General features: G+C 43.1%; 1 protein-coding gene and 1 long non-coding RNA gene across 2 annotated transcripts in view; one reads left to right on the forward strand and one right to left on the reverse strand.

Annotated features, from left to right (window-relative positions):
* UNC13C (unc-13 homolog C) overlaps positions 1-15,790 on the forward strand; it is a 692,691-nt gene that overhangs the window by 242,848 nt on the left and 434,053 nt on the right. The window lies entirely within an intron of this gene.
* Positions 6,931-15,790, reverse strand: part of LOC109288621 — a 33,813-nt gene continuing 24,953 nt past the window's right edge. Inside the window, exon 2 of the long non-coding RNA XR_002095195.1 lies at positions 6,931-7,193. This is a non-coding gene — a long non-coding RNA (uncharacterized LOC109288621). The remainder of the gene's footprint in view (positions 7,194-15,790) is intronic.

Genomic DNA, 15,790 nt, shown 5'->3' on the forward strand with positions numbered 1-15,790 from the left:
ATTTCTGCTTCTTAGTACTTGTTTAGCTGTGAAAAGGAACTGTTCATTAGGGGTGTGCAAAGCAGGCCCTTTTTGATTCGGATTCAGCCTGAATCAGAGACAGTGATTGGATTAGTTGATTTGGAACACTGTCCCTGATTTGATTCAGCTGAATCTGAATCTGAAGATTTGATGCTGATTTGGAGAATCAGCGATTTGGACATAGACACAGCTTTAAAACTTTTTTCTATGTACCTTGAGGTACCAGTGTGACTTGTGAATGCTGCAATGCTGGGGCGCATGTAGTGTCCTACAGGAATGTGGGGACCCTTCACATGCATGGCAATGAACCCGGACTGGAAGTACTTCTGGTCCACTTCTGGGTCTGCCACGGAATGCACTGGGTCCTCCACCCCTCCCCAGCTCAGGGATCAGCCGCAAGGGGATCCTAGGTGCCTCTGCCCAGACCCAGGAGGCACCAGTCACTGAGCCGGGGGGGGGGTGGGCAACGGACCCAGAGGTGGACCGGAAGTGCTTCTGATCCACTTCTGAGTCTGCTGCTGTGTGCATCCGAGCCCCTTGCACTTCTGTGGGACACTCCACGCATCTCAGCATCGCAGTGCTCATGAGCCACCTGCTACCTAGAGGTACATAGAAAAAACATTTAAAGCTGTGTCTATGTCTGAATTGCTGAATCTCTCTGAATTGATTTGGAGGGTTCTGATTTGATTTGGTGAGATTAAAGGATCCTCTGAGTTGATTTGGATTCAGATTTTGTCCACCGAATCGGGCTGCATCTCCACTGAATCGAATCAGGAACTGAAGCTTTGTACAGCCCTGCTGTCCATATGCAATACCAATCCTAACAGCATTAGGGTCATTAATTGAAAATGAAAATGTAAGAGGCCTAGAGGACCTAGGGCACAGAGGAATCAGCCCTATGTACAGCAGTGTTAAGATTAGAGGAGTGTAACTGTGAATTTAAATTCACTCTCTATTTCTGCTGTATGCACCTCAACTGTAGCCAAGGATTTAGACCTTCAGAGTTTAAAATAAAAATAGGCCCAGAATCTCTCAGTCTTAAATCTGGCAGAGTAAGGGTGGCAGTGAATGCCTGGATGTATATCCAATACAAGTTTCATTATATTGTGTCCCATTTTCAGCATGAGATACTACAAATGGGATAAGTTACACATACATCTGCAATTGAAAGTAGCACTTTGTCCCAGCAGTCAAATAATAAAATTACTTCAGTTGGAAATATTGTATCCTGCATTTCATCCTGAAATGAAACAATGTCATAATTGCTAAAGTGATATTTCAGGATAGTAAACAAAGTGTACCCATAGTATTCATTGTTTGCAGCTAGGTTTACAAGGGATCCAATACCTACAAAAAATTGAGTAAAGGTATTTGCTTTCAGTGTCTTACTAAAGTTTAACTGCGCCTGTAGTGTAAATGTTTTTCTATGGTACATTGAGTCAGTGCTTGACTGTGACTCTTCTTTATGTTGTAAAATGTAGAAACAGAACATATGAGTGTCCCTAAGACATAAGCACAGTCTACATGTACCATATCATAATTTTGGCATCATTCCCAGAAGAACTTATTTCAAAAAATGGTATTATGGCTATGATGTTACAAGTGCACAAAATCCAGATTTGCAAGTGCTATAAACTTATTTCCTGGAAATACTGTTTTAGATGCAACACATTTCTGGGAATGGACTCAGTTTGTGTATAATATTAATTAGTACATTGTATTACTCATCTTTCTCTCATATAAAGTATCTCAGTATTTATCCAGTTCTCAACAGGATAGCTGTGGGCCACCATGTGATATGATGTACTTAACTATTATTGTCAAACTCAATTAAGAATTCTGGAAAGCAGAATAAACCTCTGGGCTTAGTTTAGAAAATGGAAGTGAAACAAAAATATTTATTGAAGCAAGTTTTTTTATTTTTAGAATAGTTCTAGGCTAGGTACAGACAGTCAAAACGCCCAAGGCAGAATCAATCTAATCGAATCAGGTTTCTCTGAGCTGCATAGATTGGATTGGGAATGAACAGAACACAGATTTGCCCATTGGTGGGGAGGACATGCAAATGACTGCACTAGCAGTCATTGACTGCACTGGTGGGAGGTGCTCCCTCAAGCCTCCCAGTGTGGTCTCTTTCCTCCCCACACCATTGCCCAGCTTGGCTGACACAGGCAGGCAGGAGCTAAAGCTGAGAGCTGCACAGGGCTGTTAGCTGAGCTGGACTGTGCCAGAGGGGTGAGGAGCAGAGGCCCTGTACTGTGTGGTTCCCCACCCCAGCTGTCCTTGCCTGGGTCTGGGGGGGGGCAAAGGCAAGGGCCAGGCCTGTGAGATGGGATGCCCCCCACCCGTCCCCAGTGTTGCCAAGCTTGGCTAACAGCCCCGCACAGCTCTCAACCATAGCTCCTGCCTGCCCATGTCAGCCAAGCCTGGCAGCAGCAGGGGGAGGGTGCGGAAGGAGAAACTAACAGCACTGTGGGAAGATGCTCACCATTGCAGCTCATTACCACAGCAGTAGTCAAGCACTAGGCTTCTTCCAACCAACTGGAGCAGGTGCCACCTGTGGTGCCCATCCTGGACCAGCTGTGCATGGTGTCACATGTAGTACAGTCCTGGACCCTGCATGGTAGGGGTGTGCAAAACAGGCAGTATTTGATTCGGATCTGGATTTGGCCTGAATTGGGGACAGTGATTCAATTAATTGATTCAGATCACTGTTTCCAATTCTATTCAACTGAATCTGAAGATTCGATGCTGATTTGGAGAATCAACAATTCAGCCATAAACACAGCTTTAAATGTTTTTTCCACATACCCCAAGGTACCAGCATGGCTTATTATTGATGCAATGCTGGGGTGCATGGAGCATCCCATAGGAGCAGGGGGGCCCCTGAATGCTCAGCAGCGAACCCGGAAGGGAACCGGAAAAACTTCCAGTCCACTTTTGGGTCTGCCACTGAGTGCACAGGACCCTGCCCCCACCCCCCCAGCTCAGTGATCAGATGCAGGGGGACACCAGATGCCCCTCGAGACCCAGGAGGCACCAGTCACTGAGCTTGGGCCCCCCGACACATTTCTTGGCAGACCTGGAAGTGGACTGGAAGTGCTTCTGGTCCACTTCTGGGTCTGCTGCTGAGCATGCTGGGGACCCCCCCACACACTCCTGTAGGTTGCTCCATGTGTCCCAGTGTGAGAGGGGAGACAGGAGCCCACCCAGTATGGCCCAGACCCCTAACCAAAGCACCACAGCACTCACCATAGTAGCCAAGACGGGCAGCAGCAGGGAGGAGACCAGAGCACAGACACCGGCACAGACGTAGGCTTGGCAGTTTCACAGCTGCCTGAGCCTGCATATCAAGTAGAGCTGAGGGGGTGGCTTCTGAGCTGGCCACCCCCTCAGCGGGCTGCTGAAAAGGCAGCCGGAGAAACAGCTGGGGAGGAGCGGGGGAGAGAGAGACGATGTGCCAGCTGGGAGATGCCGGCTCAGGAGTTGGGAGGCTCCAGCTCTAGCCCCAGCTTCCTGGAGGAGGAGGCAACTGGCCATCAGGAGACCAGTGAGGCAGAAGGCAGGTTTGGGGGTCAACAGGAGCCAAAGAGCCCCGCTGGAGAGCAGCAATAAAGTGGGACACCACTGGGGAACTGCAAGGCTCTGACTAGGAGCCCTGGAACTGGGACTCAGGGCAGACCCTCAAGTCTGCAATCATCCTCAGACAGCTCTGAAGGGGGCAGAGCATGGGGAACCACGAGCCCTAGAAAAGGGGAGAAGATTGACGCTGGCAAGAGGGACCAAGATGACAGGACCCCAGGTCAGCCAGGCTCCAGGGTGGGGACGCCGGAGGAACTGGTAGGGACAGGGCAAGGGGAGGTCCCAGTACCCATGCCCACTAAAGGGGGAGAAGACAGACAAGTCCCTAGGAGGGGGAAAGAAAGGAGCCCCGAGAGAGAGAGAGAGAGAGAGAGACAGAGAGAGAAAGGCAGGCTCGGGAGCTCCACCGACAGGTGTCAGCATTTTTCTGTTGAATTGTGGATGACCGCAGCTGGGGCAAGTTTATTTTCTTGAAGAGGGGGAAACCAGCCTGAAAACCAGGTGTGACCCCCTTAAGGTTCACGGCCCAGAAGACCCAGCCCTGGCAAGGCGGGCAGTGTGGGGAAGAACTGCCGGGAGCAGTATCAACCCAGGTTGAAGGTATGGTAAAGGTGGGGTAAAGGGGAAGTTTGGAGCCCCACGAAGACTACCCCAGGTTCGAGACACCTCCAGGCCCCAACTGGGAACTGCCTCCCCAACTGATAACAACAAAGATGTGGCAGGCGAGAAAAAGGGGCAGCGCCCAGACCATCTAGGTGGCACCAGAATAGGGTTTCACCCTGATGTCACTGGCAAGCAGGGCACCCACGAAGAGGTCCCCAAAGCCTTACAATACCTACCAGCGACACCCAGTATCACAGCATTCACGAGCTGCCTGGTACCTTGAGGTATGTAGAAAAAACGTTTAAAACTGTCTATATCCAAATCTTTCTGAATCTCTCCATATCAATTCAAAGGGTTTTCAATTCAATCCAGAGAGATTAAAGGGTCTCCTGATTCAATTCAGATTTAGAGATTCGGCCACCAAATCGGGCTGAATCTCCGCTGAATTGAATCAGAGACTGAAGCGTCGCGCATCCCTACTGCAGGGATAGGGGTGAGTTGGATCTGGCTTTGGAGGCAGGGGAAGGGGGGGGGAGGTCTATGGGACCATGTAATTCATCCATCCCATGGACCAATCTCACAGCATTCATCCAGCCCACAGGGCCAGATGAGTTTGACACCCCTGACAGATGCCATAAATTGTGCCCATACATGTAAATCTATCTCTATTAAAACTGAACAAATAGCGCACAGTGTAGTCTGTAACAGAGCCTTGTTTTCTGCTTACAGAATATCCTCAAGAAAATCATGATTTTTTTTAATTATTTGCATTTATTCACCAAATACCATTTTGATTGCTTTATTCCACTGACTGATTGTAAGCATCCTAAGATGAAAGCTGTAAATCTTACTTGTGATTTATCAGATAAGTTAGATGATAATGTTTCTATTACTGCTTCGATGAGAAAATAATCAATTAGGTTTTTATTCAAAAATCTATTTTTTCATCAGTAACTAGACTTTTCAAATGTTCATCAAAGAAGGACACACAAAGTTGTGAGTGGGGCTAGTCTGAATTAATTTAAAACTTGGAACAAATATTTTAATTTTTCTCCCAGTTCTAATCCCTGCTAATCCCTGCTGAGTGGCCCTATAGAGATTTCCAGCTTGTTATATACATCTCTTAGAAAAAAATGTATGGAACTGAACCCAGATCCTTATCTGTTTTCTCAATACAGGTAATAACACTTATATTTTTAAGTAAAATTTTCCCTTTGAGTTGTTCAGTGGACCACATTTTGATTTGAGATCTATGAAACTTTATGAAGCTTATTAACCTTATGAAACCTTATTAATCTTATTAACCCAAACTACAAATCTCCCAGTATAACATTAACTCCCAAAACAGATCAATGCAATCATATTTCAATGACATAGCAATATTCCTATTTAAAATCAACTTCTTCAGCACAACGGAGCACCATAGTGAAGCACAGCATGCCTGCTCATTCATTATCCCCAAAAGAAAATGTAATGTAGTTGCCCTAGTACAGTGCTGGCTGGGCTCCAGGAAGCTCTCCCACAGAGACCTTGGCTTGTATCCAGCCCCACAACTACATTACAGCTGTTTGGGAGATTCTGCATGTGGAGCAGACATGCCATGTATCACTGCAGTACTGCCTCCCGCAGCCCTCAGGTGATGTAGAGATGTCTTCAATCAACACTACAACCCCAAAATGTTAAACCTTGGGGGAAGGAAGATCTCTCAAAATCTCATAATCATATACTTAATCAGAGTAACAAAAACCCTGATTGAAAATTCCCAACTGTTCCACCCTGGCTTGAAAGAAACATCAGATTCTCAAGAAATGGGTACTTTCTCATGAGTAAGAGGTAAACTCAGAGAACTGATGAGAGTTGCACATTCTAACCTGATTCCAAAATTATTCTTTCAGCAATAATTAGGGAGTTAATTTAAAAAAAAGTTGTTACTGCTTCCTGCAGGCATTATACAGTTCTCCTAACTGACCACAGAGAAGAAACCTGAGAGGATTCTGCTCATATCTATATATAATCCAGCAACATATCGAAGGCTTCGTTAAAGCTCTGTTTTATAGTTTAAATGACTAAGTAGATTGCATCAAAAGAAGATTTTAAAAAAATTATTTACATTTATATTCTTAACTAGCAAATTGCCCATCAAGAATGATGGGGGGCAAGGATGGAGCCCTGCATCCAGCCCCGCACCCCCCCTTCTTCCCCTCCCCACTGCTCCAGGTCCAGGCCCATTCCCCACCCCTCCACTGCTCTAGGTCCAGCCCTGCTCTCCCCTCCCTTCCCCTGCCTGCTCTGGGTCTGGCCCCGCTCTACCCCCCTGGGGTCCAGTCCTGGTCCCCAGCAGTCCAGGTCCAGCCCTGATCTACCCACCCTCCTCCTCTGCCTTGCCCTGCTCCACTTCATGTCTGCATCCACCTGCCCCACATCCACCTGCTTCCACTCCCTGCCCACCACCTCCCCCTCCCTGCCGGCTGTTCTGGGGGTTAGCAGGGCTAGGCAGAAGGGGGCACCGCCACTGTGAAGGGGCACTCCCCTTCACCCTGAGGTGGGGGAGAAGCCCTGCTGCTTAGGCAGCCCAAGCATATTCACCACTGCCACAAACTTCTCTGGTAGTGGAGCAAACATGGACCTATGTAGCATGGGCCATGCAGCCAATCACCACCTGCCCTCTCAACAGCACATGCACGATTGCCCAAAAGCATTAAAGCAGGCATACAGACACACAAAGACAGATTAAGCCTTTTATTATATTAGAATACTTGACAGTATAGAAGAAATAGTTTTCTTCTCTTTAGCATCATTAAAAGATATATCAGAAAAAATGTACTGTTGTAATGGGAAGTCAAGTATTGCAGTTCTTGGAGAATGTTCAGTGGTACAGGTTTTTAATTTGGCTGGCCCAGAATCAAAGGAGCAGACTCTAGAGCCAACTTTGTCTCTATTCCTCTCAGCTGCACTGCGAGAGTACTCAGTGCAATTGAGTCAGGAGCCTGGTAATACAAAAGAGTTTGCATTTTAGTTTTGTAGTAAAGGAGGGGAATAAACAAAACTTTCCCAAACATTCCAAGATCTGAATAAGATTGGCTGTGTAGGTGCAAGCTTTGGACACAGGTTTGTGCATGTACCTTGTTTAAATCTCTCTGTCATCGCAAGAAAGACCATTTCTTTCTTTTTGTTTCCTCCCTCGCTCTAGTCTACTTTCTATTTGTTCACTTAACAAATATATGTAAAATTGATACACACTTTCTACAACCAGCATGCTACTCGAATTGCTTTGCAGATTTTCTGAGAGTTGAGCTGAATGGGCTCTGTCATATTGCTTGGACCTTTAAACTACAGTTTTATAATCCAGAAGCTGGATGGTTATTTTATATTACTCATTTTACCTATTTTGGCTGCCACTAGACTACCATATGGCATCAATAAGTAACATCATTGGGTGTTTATTATTCCCTCCAAGTATGTAAACATATGCTAATTAACTCAAATGAGGTCAATGAGGCTTTTTGAAGATCATGACTGCTACCTGGCCAATACAAGTATCCTGGATAAACTGTTAGCACTTGGCAGATTTCTTGAAGATTTTCTGGTTATGTGCTAAAAAAAGTTATCACATCCCAGAGGCTGCTCTAATAAAGAGTGGTTGAGAGGATTCACACTGCTAAGGGATATAGGGAAATAAAGGTTCCATTTTTATACCCATATGCTGGATTGTCCAGCAACATTCTTGCTGCTGTAGACTTTAGCAGATAATAGTCCAAAAACTATGAGTAAAGGGCACCATTTAATGCTAAACAATCTTCCTGTATGACAGAACTAGTGACCAAAATGTAGAGATAAAACAATGTGGTAGTCTCTCAGCTAATGGATTTGTCAGTAATGGATTTTTTAGGTTTAGATCTAGTGCTGATTTAGCAAGATTTCTGCCACTAAATTAAGTGATCCACCCTTAATATTACACTTAAATCAGGCACTGGGGTTCATTTAGTTTATTCCATTCATAAATAATGTGTGGCCCATTAGAACCTGTCTTCTTTGGAGTGCCTATGAGTGTGCCTACACATCGCCATATGGCAGCATTGCTATGGTACCATGCTTTAGTACTTTCTTTTGGCAATACTAAAGCAAGGCATGGTATGGGTGGTTACTGCACCGTACATGCAGTCCATGGGTAAATTTCACTGCTATGTCACCATAGCAGCACACTATACCTGGGCAGTGCACCACTATGGCAACACTAGGGCTGTGTGAGGCTTCGGACAGAGCTTCAGATCCGCAGAAGCTTCAGATGCTTTGGGGTCAGAAGCAGCACATCCAGGTTGAAGCGCTGGCTTTGTTGGGCTTTCTGAAGTGGTTCAGAGCTTCCAAAGCGCTTCAGAGCTGCCTCGGAGCTGCCTCGGAGATCCGACCATAGGGTATAATGGGGAAACAATAAAATATCTATAACTTTGGGGGTTTTTGTCCGATTTAGATGATATTTTCAGAAATGGTAGACTCTATAGAGGGCATAAAGCCTGCCAAGCTTCAAGATGATCGGTGCAGGGGTTTTTGGGCAACTGTACCCCAAATTCTTGAAAGCAAAATTCCTGTCACGTCTATGTCTTACAACACAGGGGGATCACAACTACAGAAGTGGTAGCTCTTATTGAGGCCACAAAGCCTGCCAAGCTTCAAGAAGATCAGTGCAGGGTTTTGGGGGGAACTGCCCCTCAAGCTGCAGACAAGCAGAACTCCTGCCATGGGTGCTTGTGGGACTGACTGTGTCCGTCTTGGGGCGGGGAGGGGACACACTACTGCAGGCCTGGCTGCTAAGCTGCTGTGTTACCAGTTACCAATCAATCAATCATGATTCACTCAGAGACCAGCTCAATACACAGGACCCACCTACTACATAACGACTTAACGAGCATCAATTAGCACCTACAAAACCAGGCTAAGGAGAGGAAAGAATCAATACCAACAATCAACTGTCCCAAGACAGACACTGTCTTGGCACGAGTTTTGTCTTTCAGCAGCGAGGGGTGCAGGGCCCCAAAACCCCCCTGCACTGATCTCCTTGACAGCTGCAGGCGTCGTGGCCTCAGCAGGGGCCACCATCCCTGCAGCTGTCACCCCACTGCACCTTAGCATACACAGTGTCACCCATGTCATGAGTTTTGCTTGTCTACAGCTTGAGGGGCAGTTCCCCCCAAGCCCCTGTACTGATCTTGAAACTTGGCAGGCTTTGTGGTCTCAGTGAGAGGTACCAACCCTGCAGTTTCACCTCACTGTGGTGTGACACACAGCTGTGACATGAGTTTGACTTTCAAGAATTTTAGGTACAGTTTCCCCCAAACCCCTACACTGATATTCGTGACACTTGGCAGGTTTATGCTCTCATCAGAGGCTACTATCCTTGCAAGTTTCATCCAAATCAGACAAGAAACAACGAAGTTATAGATATTTCATTGATTCCCCATTATACCCTATGGCCGGATCTCTGAGGCGACTCCGAAGCTTTGGAACCACTTCGGCCAGATTGAGGCGGAAACCCAGTCCAGAGCTCTGGATGAGATCGCGGCCATCCGAAGCGGCTGGATCTGTAGCTGGATCGGATCGCTGCTGACTCACACAGGCCTAGTGATCATGTTGTAGAAACGCGATTGTTACCTCACCATAGCACACCATACAGCAACATAGCGCATTGTTACGTCTGCGTAAGGTGACATGTAGATGCGCCCTATGTTTTGGAAATAAGTGCAAAGAAAAGGACTCTTTCAAAAACCATTTTCTGCATTCTAGCCTGCCACTCTTCCTTACCAATTTAAATGACTAAATAAAGAAGGCAGGGCATCCATATACTGAAGGGAGAATAACTGTAATGGTTTAAATGCGATTTCCAATTCTCAGTGAAATTTAAAGCATCTCTGAATGAATCTTCTGGGAGCATGAACAAAAGGTGGAACAGTTTAAGGATTGTTTTGCAAGCAATAGCATATGTTAGAAAATTAAAGTATCTAGTTTTCAGAACTTCTAGGATAATACAAAGCAGAATTTATCCATGCTAGAATTTCTTTGGTAAGTAGTCAAGCAGGTAAACCTTTGAGAGGCAGTTTGATAAAGAAAATAACTGTATCACACTGCTGCAGCCTAATGCAGCCAGCAGCACCTGACCAGCAGCCAATCAAAATGATAAATTGCCTGATCATTTAATAAAATAAATAATTTTAGTATTATCATGCAATAGATTTAAACCTGATTGTGCTGGTGTTAATGAGGCATAACTCCAGAGGAGCCAGTTTAGTTGTACCAGATTAAAAATAACTACAATCAATATGCAAAAAAAAATCTAGCCTATTTCATTTGACTTAGTTTACAATCAGGGTTGTTTCAAATTCTAATTAATTTCTGCCAGTTTGAGCTGGTATTCAGAAAATTACAGACCTTAATGATAAAACATGAAATAATGCATTTGCAAATGCAAATACCACTGTCCTCTACAATTCCTGATTGCTGCAGTTGAACAATTTCACCCACAGTCTTCCACAAATTCAGTACATAACAGCTCTCTCCTGCTGCCCAAACAGCTGAAGATTGCTACTTCAGTCAAAAATATTGTCTTGTTAATGCATTCTCCTTCCATGCAGTCCAACCAGTTTACACAGTCAACAACAAAAATTACTCTCTTTTCTCCCAATAGTGAGTTTTAAACCTTATAAGTAGTGGGCATTTTTTCCATATATATCCAGTATTGTATGGCTGTGGTAGCCACAATTGCTTTCTGCACCCTCATTTGGTGATTCCACAAGCAAATATGTGGAAATGCCAGGTTAAACCAGTATAAATCCAGCAATTCCAGATGCTTCAACTGCAATCATTTACTGACCATGAAGATCCAGGGTCTAAATATGGTGTCAAATCACTGATTGATAAAAACATTTACATTGGCTTAAATTAAGAAAACATTTGAGAATGCAAGATTTAGCTTTCTGTACAATCTGTACAACTATGTGCTCTGAATACAGGCAGTCCTCAATGTTTTGAGTTACAACATTTCACACTCACAACATTTATAAATTGGCACCCTATTTCAACTTTCTGATGTCAGTTTCAACTTTACAATGCTTGATCCAATTTCACACCAGCAAACAAGTTCGCTGTGTCGCCCATCTCGCTGGAGAACATCTGTCCAAACTTCCTTGGACATTTTCTTTAAGAAAGCAGACAAACTTCAGCCAAGACTCCAGAGAGGACTCCAGCCAAGAACCCTTCAAAAAGTCCAACTAAGAGCCCTTCAAAAACTCCCGCAAGGTCACCTCAAAGTCATCCTTCCGTCAATATGATTGCTATTTACAATATAAACACATTAATGTTGCTATATTAATCATTTAAAATTGATTGAGTACAAAATTCTGGGTTATTTTTGGTGAAAATAGGGTATCGGGCCTTGGTTCAGGAACAAATCCCCATTTATAACATTGTTTCCTATGGGAAAATTGGTTCTGAGTTACAACATTTCAACTTAAGATGTAGTTTCCAGGAACCAATTGTGTCATAAGTCCAGGGACTGCCTGTACTCAGGTTGATTTACAGCACTAACAGAGTTTGCACAGATATAAATAGATGAGCAGTGATGGGGATACTCAGTGGTATAAGTGGCTAGGACTGTGCCTGGGGCATTCTTCCTGTCTTTCTCACCCTGTACTTGTTGCAGTACGTTGGCACCAGAGTCCCATATCAAATAACAAGAAATGGGGTGAAATCTTCACCCAGCTGCAGAAAACTCTGCAGAACTCCCCAGAACTATTGGGAATCCTGGCAGAACTGGATTCCCCATACTCCCCTTCACTAACTGATGTGTGCTCTTGCACCACTGCTGCTTGCTGCTAGGGCTGGAGCTGGAAACTGCTGGGGAAGCAGAGGTCAGGGGGGTGAGGCACCCCCTGCTTCAGTCTGGTGTCCCTCACCTTTAAGCAGCACCCAGGGCTCATGCCCCACTCGCCCACGCATCCTTATGCTACTTAGAGTGCTCAAGGTACACTCACATAAAAATGAAGAACACTAACCATAGGTTACCTTTTGAAAGGCATGGATGTTAGTGACCATTAACAGAAATGAGTTACTGTACCTGCTATTTGTGTCTTTAAACAGCTGCCACTATGTAATTTTACCCCAAAAGATAACCCATGAAAGATGCAAAAAAATGAACCGGATGATTTGGAGTCACAGGCAGATCTAGGATTTTGAAAAGCAGGGTGTAGATGGTGTGGTACATTATTGAATATAACACAATACATATTTTTCTCTAGATAAAAAGAAACTAGAAGCTTTATTAATATGATAGGGGCCTAGGGCTATATTATTCAATTTAAGATCAAAGCAAATACAAATATAATTTTACTGGAATGTGCATTATTTGCTAGATCATACCTTTTTGTATTAAGCAGAACAAACCAGGCTAAAAGAATAAAAAAGCTGTTTCTTTAGTCCTGTAGTCATTATAAGTAAATGTACTTCTCTTTCAAATTTATAAAATAAAATCAAAGTTTCTTAAGCATCTTGATATTGCATCCAAAAATTCACAGAAAGTTATTTCCACACCTGAGTTAATGTTTTTAGCTAGAGTTAAAAATAGTCTGCAAGGCTGTGAAGTAGGAGTTGCATTACCAGGGGGAAATAAGAGATAGCAAAATTGCAGAAGAAAGAATAGTTTGATTAGTGAAACCTTTATACCATTAAAAAGTAGAGAGGGACATTAATACCTTTGGAAATATGTGTTTAAAATGAATCAGATTATAAGGAGCCATGGAATGATATCCTCATTGCTGCTGGAACAGATATGCTACTGCCACTGCCAGGCAGTTTGTTTTAAAATTTGGATTCAGCAGGAATCAAAGTTCCTGGATCCACGCCTGTTTGGGTGTCCTATGAAAAATAGCTTGCCATTACATAATTTACATCAGTATGGTATGCGAATGGGACAAAATGAAGTTTGTATGCATGGCTTTAATTCAGAAATTTTGTTGCTTTTTAAATCCTACATTTTGCAACATCCATGTTGTATCGTAGTGTTTTTTGGATGTAATTATATATATATATATATATATAACTGATTCAACTGAAGGAATCACTTTTTAAACTCTCTTTACAAACACATGTTTTAAGTGCTAGTAACACCCTTCTCAGTTTACTAAGAACTTAGGGAACTATACTCAGATCTATTATAGAAAAAAGGATCAAAAATCAGTGACAGCCTTTGAAAGTGATACTAGGTATACATTAGGGCTATACGAGGCTTCGGACCATGCTTCTGACCCAGAGAAGATTCGGACGCTTCGGATGCCGAAGCAGCATGTCCAGATTGAAGTGCTGGCTTCTTTAGGCATTCTGAAGCAGTTTGGAGCTTTTGAACCACTTCAGAAAATCTTTGGAGCTACTTCAGAGATCTAGCCATAGGGTATAATGGGGAATCAATGAAATATTTATAACTTTGTTGTTTGTTTGGGCTACTAGATAATGAGTTGAGGCCACAAAGCCTGCCAAGTTTCAAGAAGATAGGTGCAGGGGTTTGTGGGGAACTGCACCTCAAGCTGCTGACAGGCAAAACTCATGACATGGGTGCTTGTGCAACTGACTGTCTCTGTCTTGGGGCACTGATTTGCTGTATTGATTATTTCTTCTCCTTAGTCTGTGGCTTTGTAGGTGTTAATCCTTGCTAATTAACTCATTATCTAGTAGCCCAACCCCCTGCACCTAACTTCTTGAAATTTTGCAGGCCTTGTGGCCTCACCAGGGGCTACCACCCCTGCAGTTTTCACCCCCCTGTGGTGTAACACATACACGTGACACAAGTTTTGCTTTCAAGAATTTGGGGTGCTGTTCCCCCCAAACCGCTGCATCAATCTTCTTGAAACTTGGCAGGCTTCACAAGAGGCTACTACTCCTGCAAGTTTCATCCAAATCAGACAAAAAACAACAAAGTTATAGATATTTCATTGATTCCCCATTATACCCTATGGCCGGATCTCCAAAGCGGGAAACTGATCCGGAGCTCCAGATTGGATCCCTGGCATCCAAAGCAGCTGTATCCAAAGCTGAATTGAATAGCTGCCTATTCAGACAGGCCTAGTATATATGATTGGGGTGGGCGGGGGGTTGAAGAGTGAGTGTACTTTTAACAGGAGAAGGTAAAACTGCTGTGTAAAGATTGACATTGTTTTCTATTGCTTTATTCCACATCCAAAAAATCCGTAATGAGTATTTCACCAAAAGAAGAAAATGGAGAAGAGAACTTTAAGTAGACCTTTCATTTTATAAAACAGTTCTAATGAGTTACAATACCCACAGTCATTCAGTTCTGCTGTTTGTTATGTAGGGAAAATTGTGATCATGAGACAGATGGTGGATATTAAAAAGGAGAAAGTTAGGAAGGAAACAGATAAAACCCAAAGAATAGGGAGCTAGACTACATTGAAATAGTCAGTTCTTTGTGAAGAGGATTTCTGATGCAAGATCCAAAACAGTTGAATAGATAAAGTACAATTGTTTTGGCAGTTCTGTATGCCATAGACCAATTATTTTCCACATTGCTGGAGATATAACTACTACTGAATCTTTCCTCTGTATCACGTGTCATTTTGATAAGCAATAAAATCCATGTATGCTAATAATGATACAGAGATAGGGTACATAAGTAAGCTTTTTTTTAAAAAAAGAATAAGGCAGTTAATCCTCATACTTCAGGTGTCAGTGATCCTGACTCTGAAAGGGCTAAGAACAAATTTGCCCTATGGGAAGGTTATCCCTTAAATGTTTTAATAGGATTTGCCACCTACTATCTGGTACTAGCTATCATCAGAAACAGATCTCAGACTGTAGACCTCATCTGGCATGGTAATCTTATCTTCCTATGAGTAGGTTAATAATTAATCATACAAAGGCAATATGTTTTAATCTTTCTTTGTATATGCCATCTAGGTACAACACCGAAGATTAACATTTTAGCATAAAGGAATAGAAGTGAACAAGGGTTTGTAAGTTTAATCCTTTAATTATAAACCTGTTCAATCTTTAGGTCAAAGTTTTATTTCTAAAAGTGTTTACAAAAATGAACATTTTGTGTATTGAAAAAAAATTCTATTTTCTTCTACTGCTTACTCACTGAGAAAGCACAAAAACAAGGAGCATCTAGATTGGGGTTTTGGGGGAAGAGTTTGTTGTTGATTTTCTTTTGTTTTGGTGGTTTGCCTATGGAATTATGCCCATGTTTCATGTCTTGACCAAATCTGATTCATTGAAATCAAAACCACAAAATGTTTGACTCCAGATTTACAAAAAAAATGTGCTTCGCATTGTAATGGAAAAAGTCAGTAACCTAGTATAATATGCCCTGATCCATGAGTCAGGATTATTAATTCTATAATAATAAAAATACATTCATTATCGTTGTTATAATTTATTCCATTCCTATGTAAATATCCTATATAGAATACTGTAAGTTCTTTGCATGTCATGTCACATACTGTAAATGTAAATCAAGAATTATATTTATAAGAGCAGAAATAAAAGTTGAAATTGTAAAGAAAGAATTAAATGGGAACAAAACAGC

Source organism: Gavialis gangeticus, unplaced genomic scaffold (genome assembly GCF_001723915.1).
Source record: "Gavialis gangeticus isolate Ggan-Ray unplaced genomic scaffold, GavGan_comp1, whole genome shotgun sequence".
NCBI lineage: Eukaryota > Metazoa > Chordata > Crocodylia > Gavialidae > Gavialis > Gavialis gangeticus.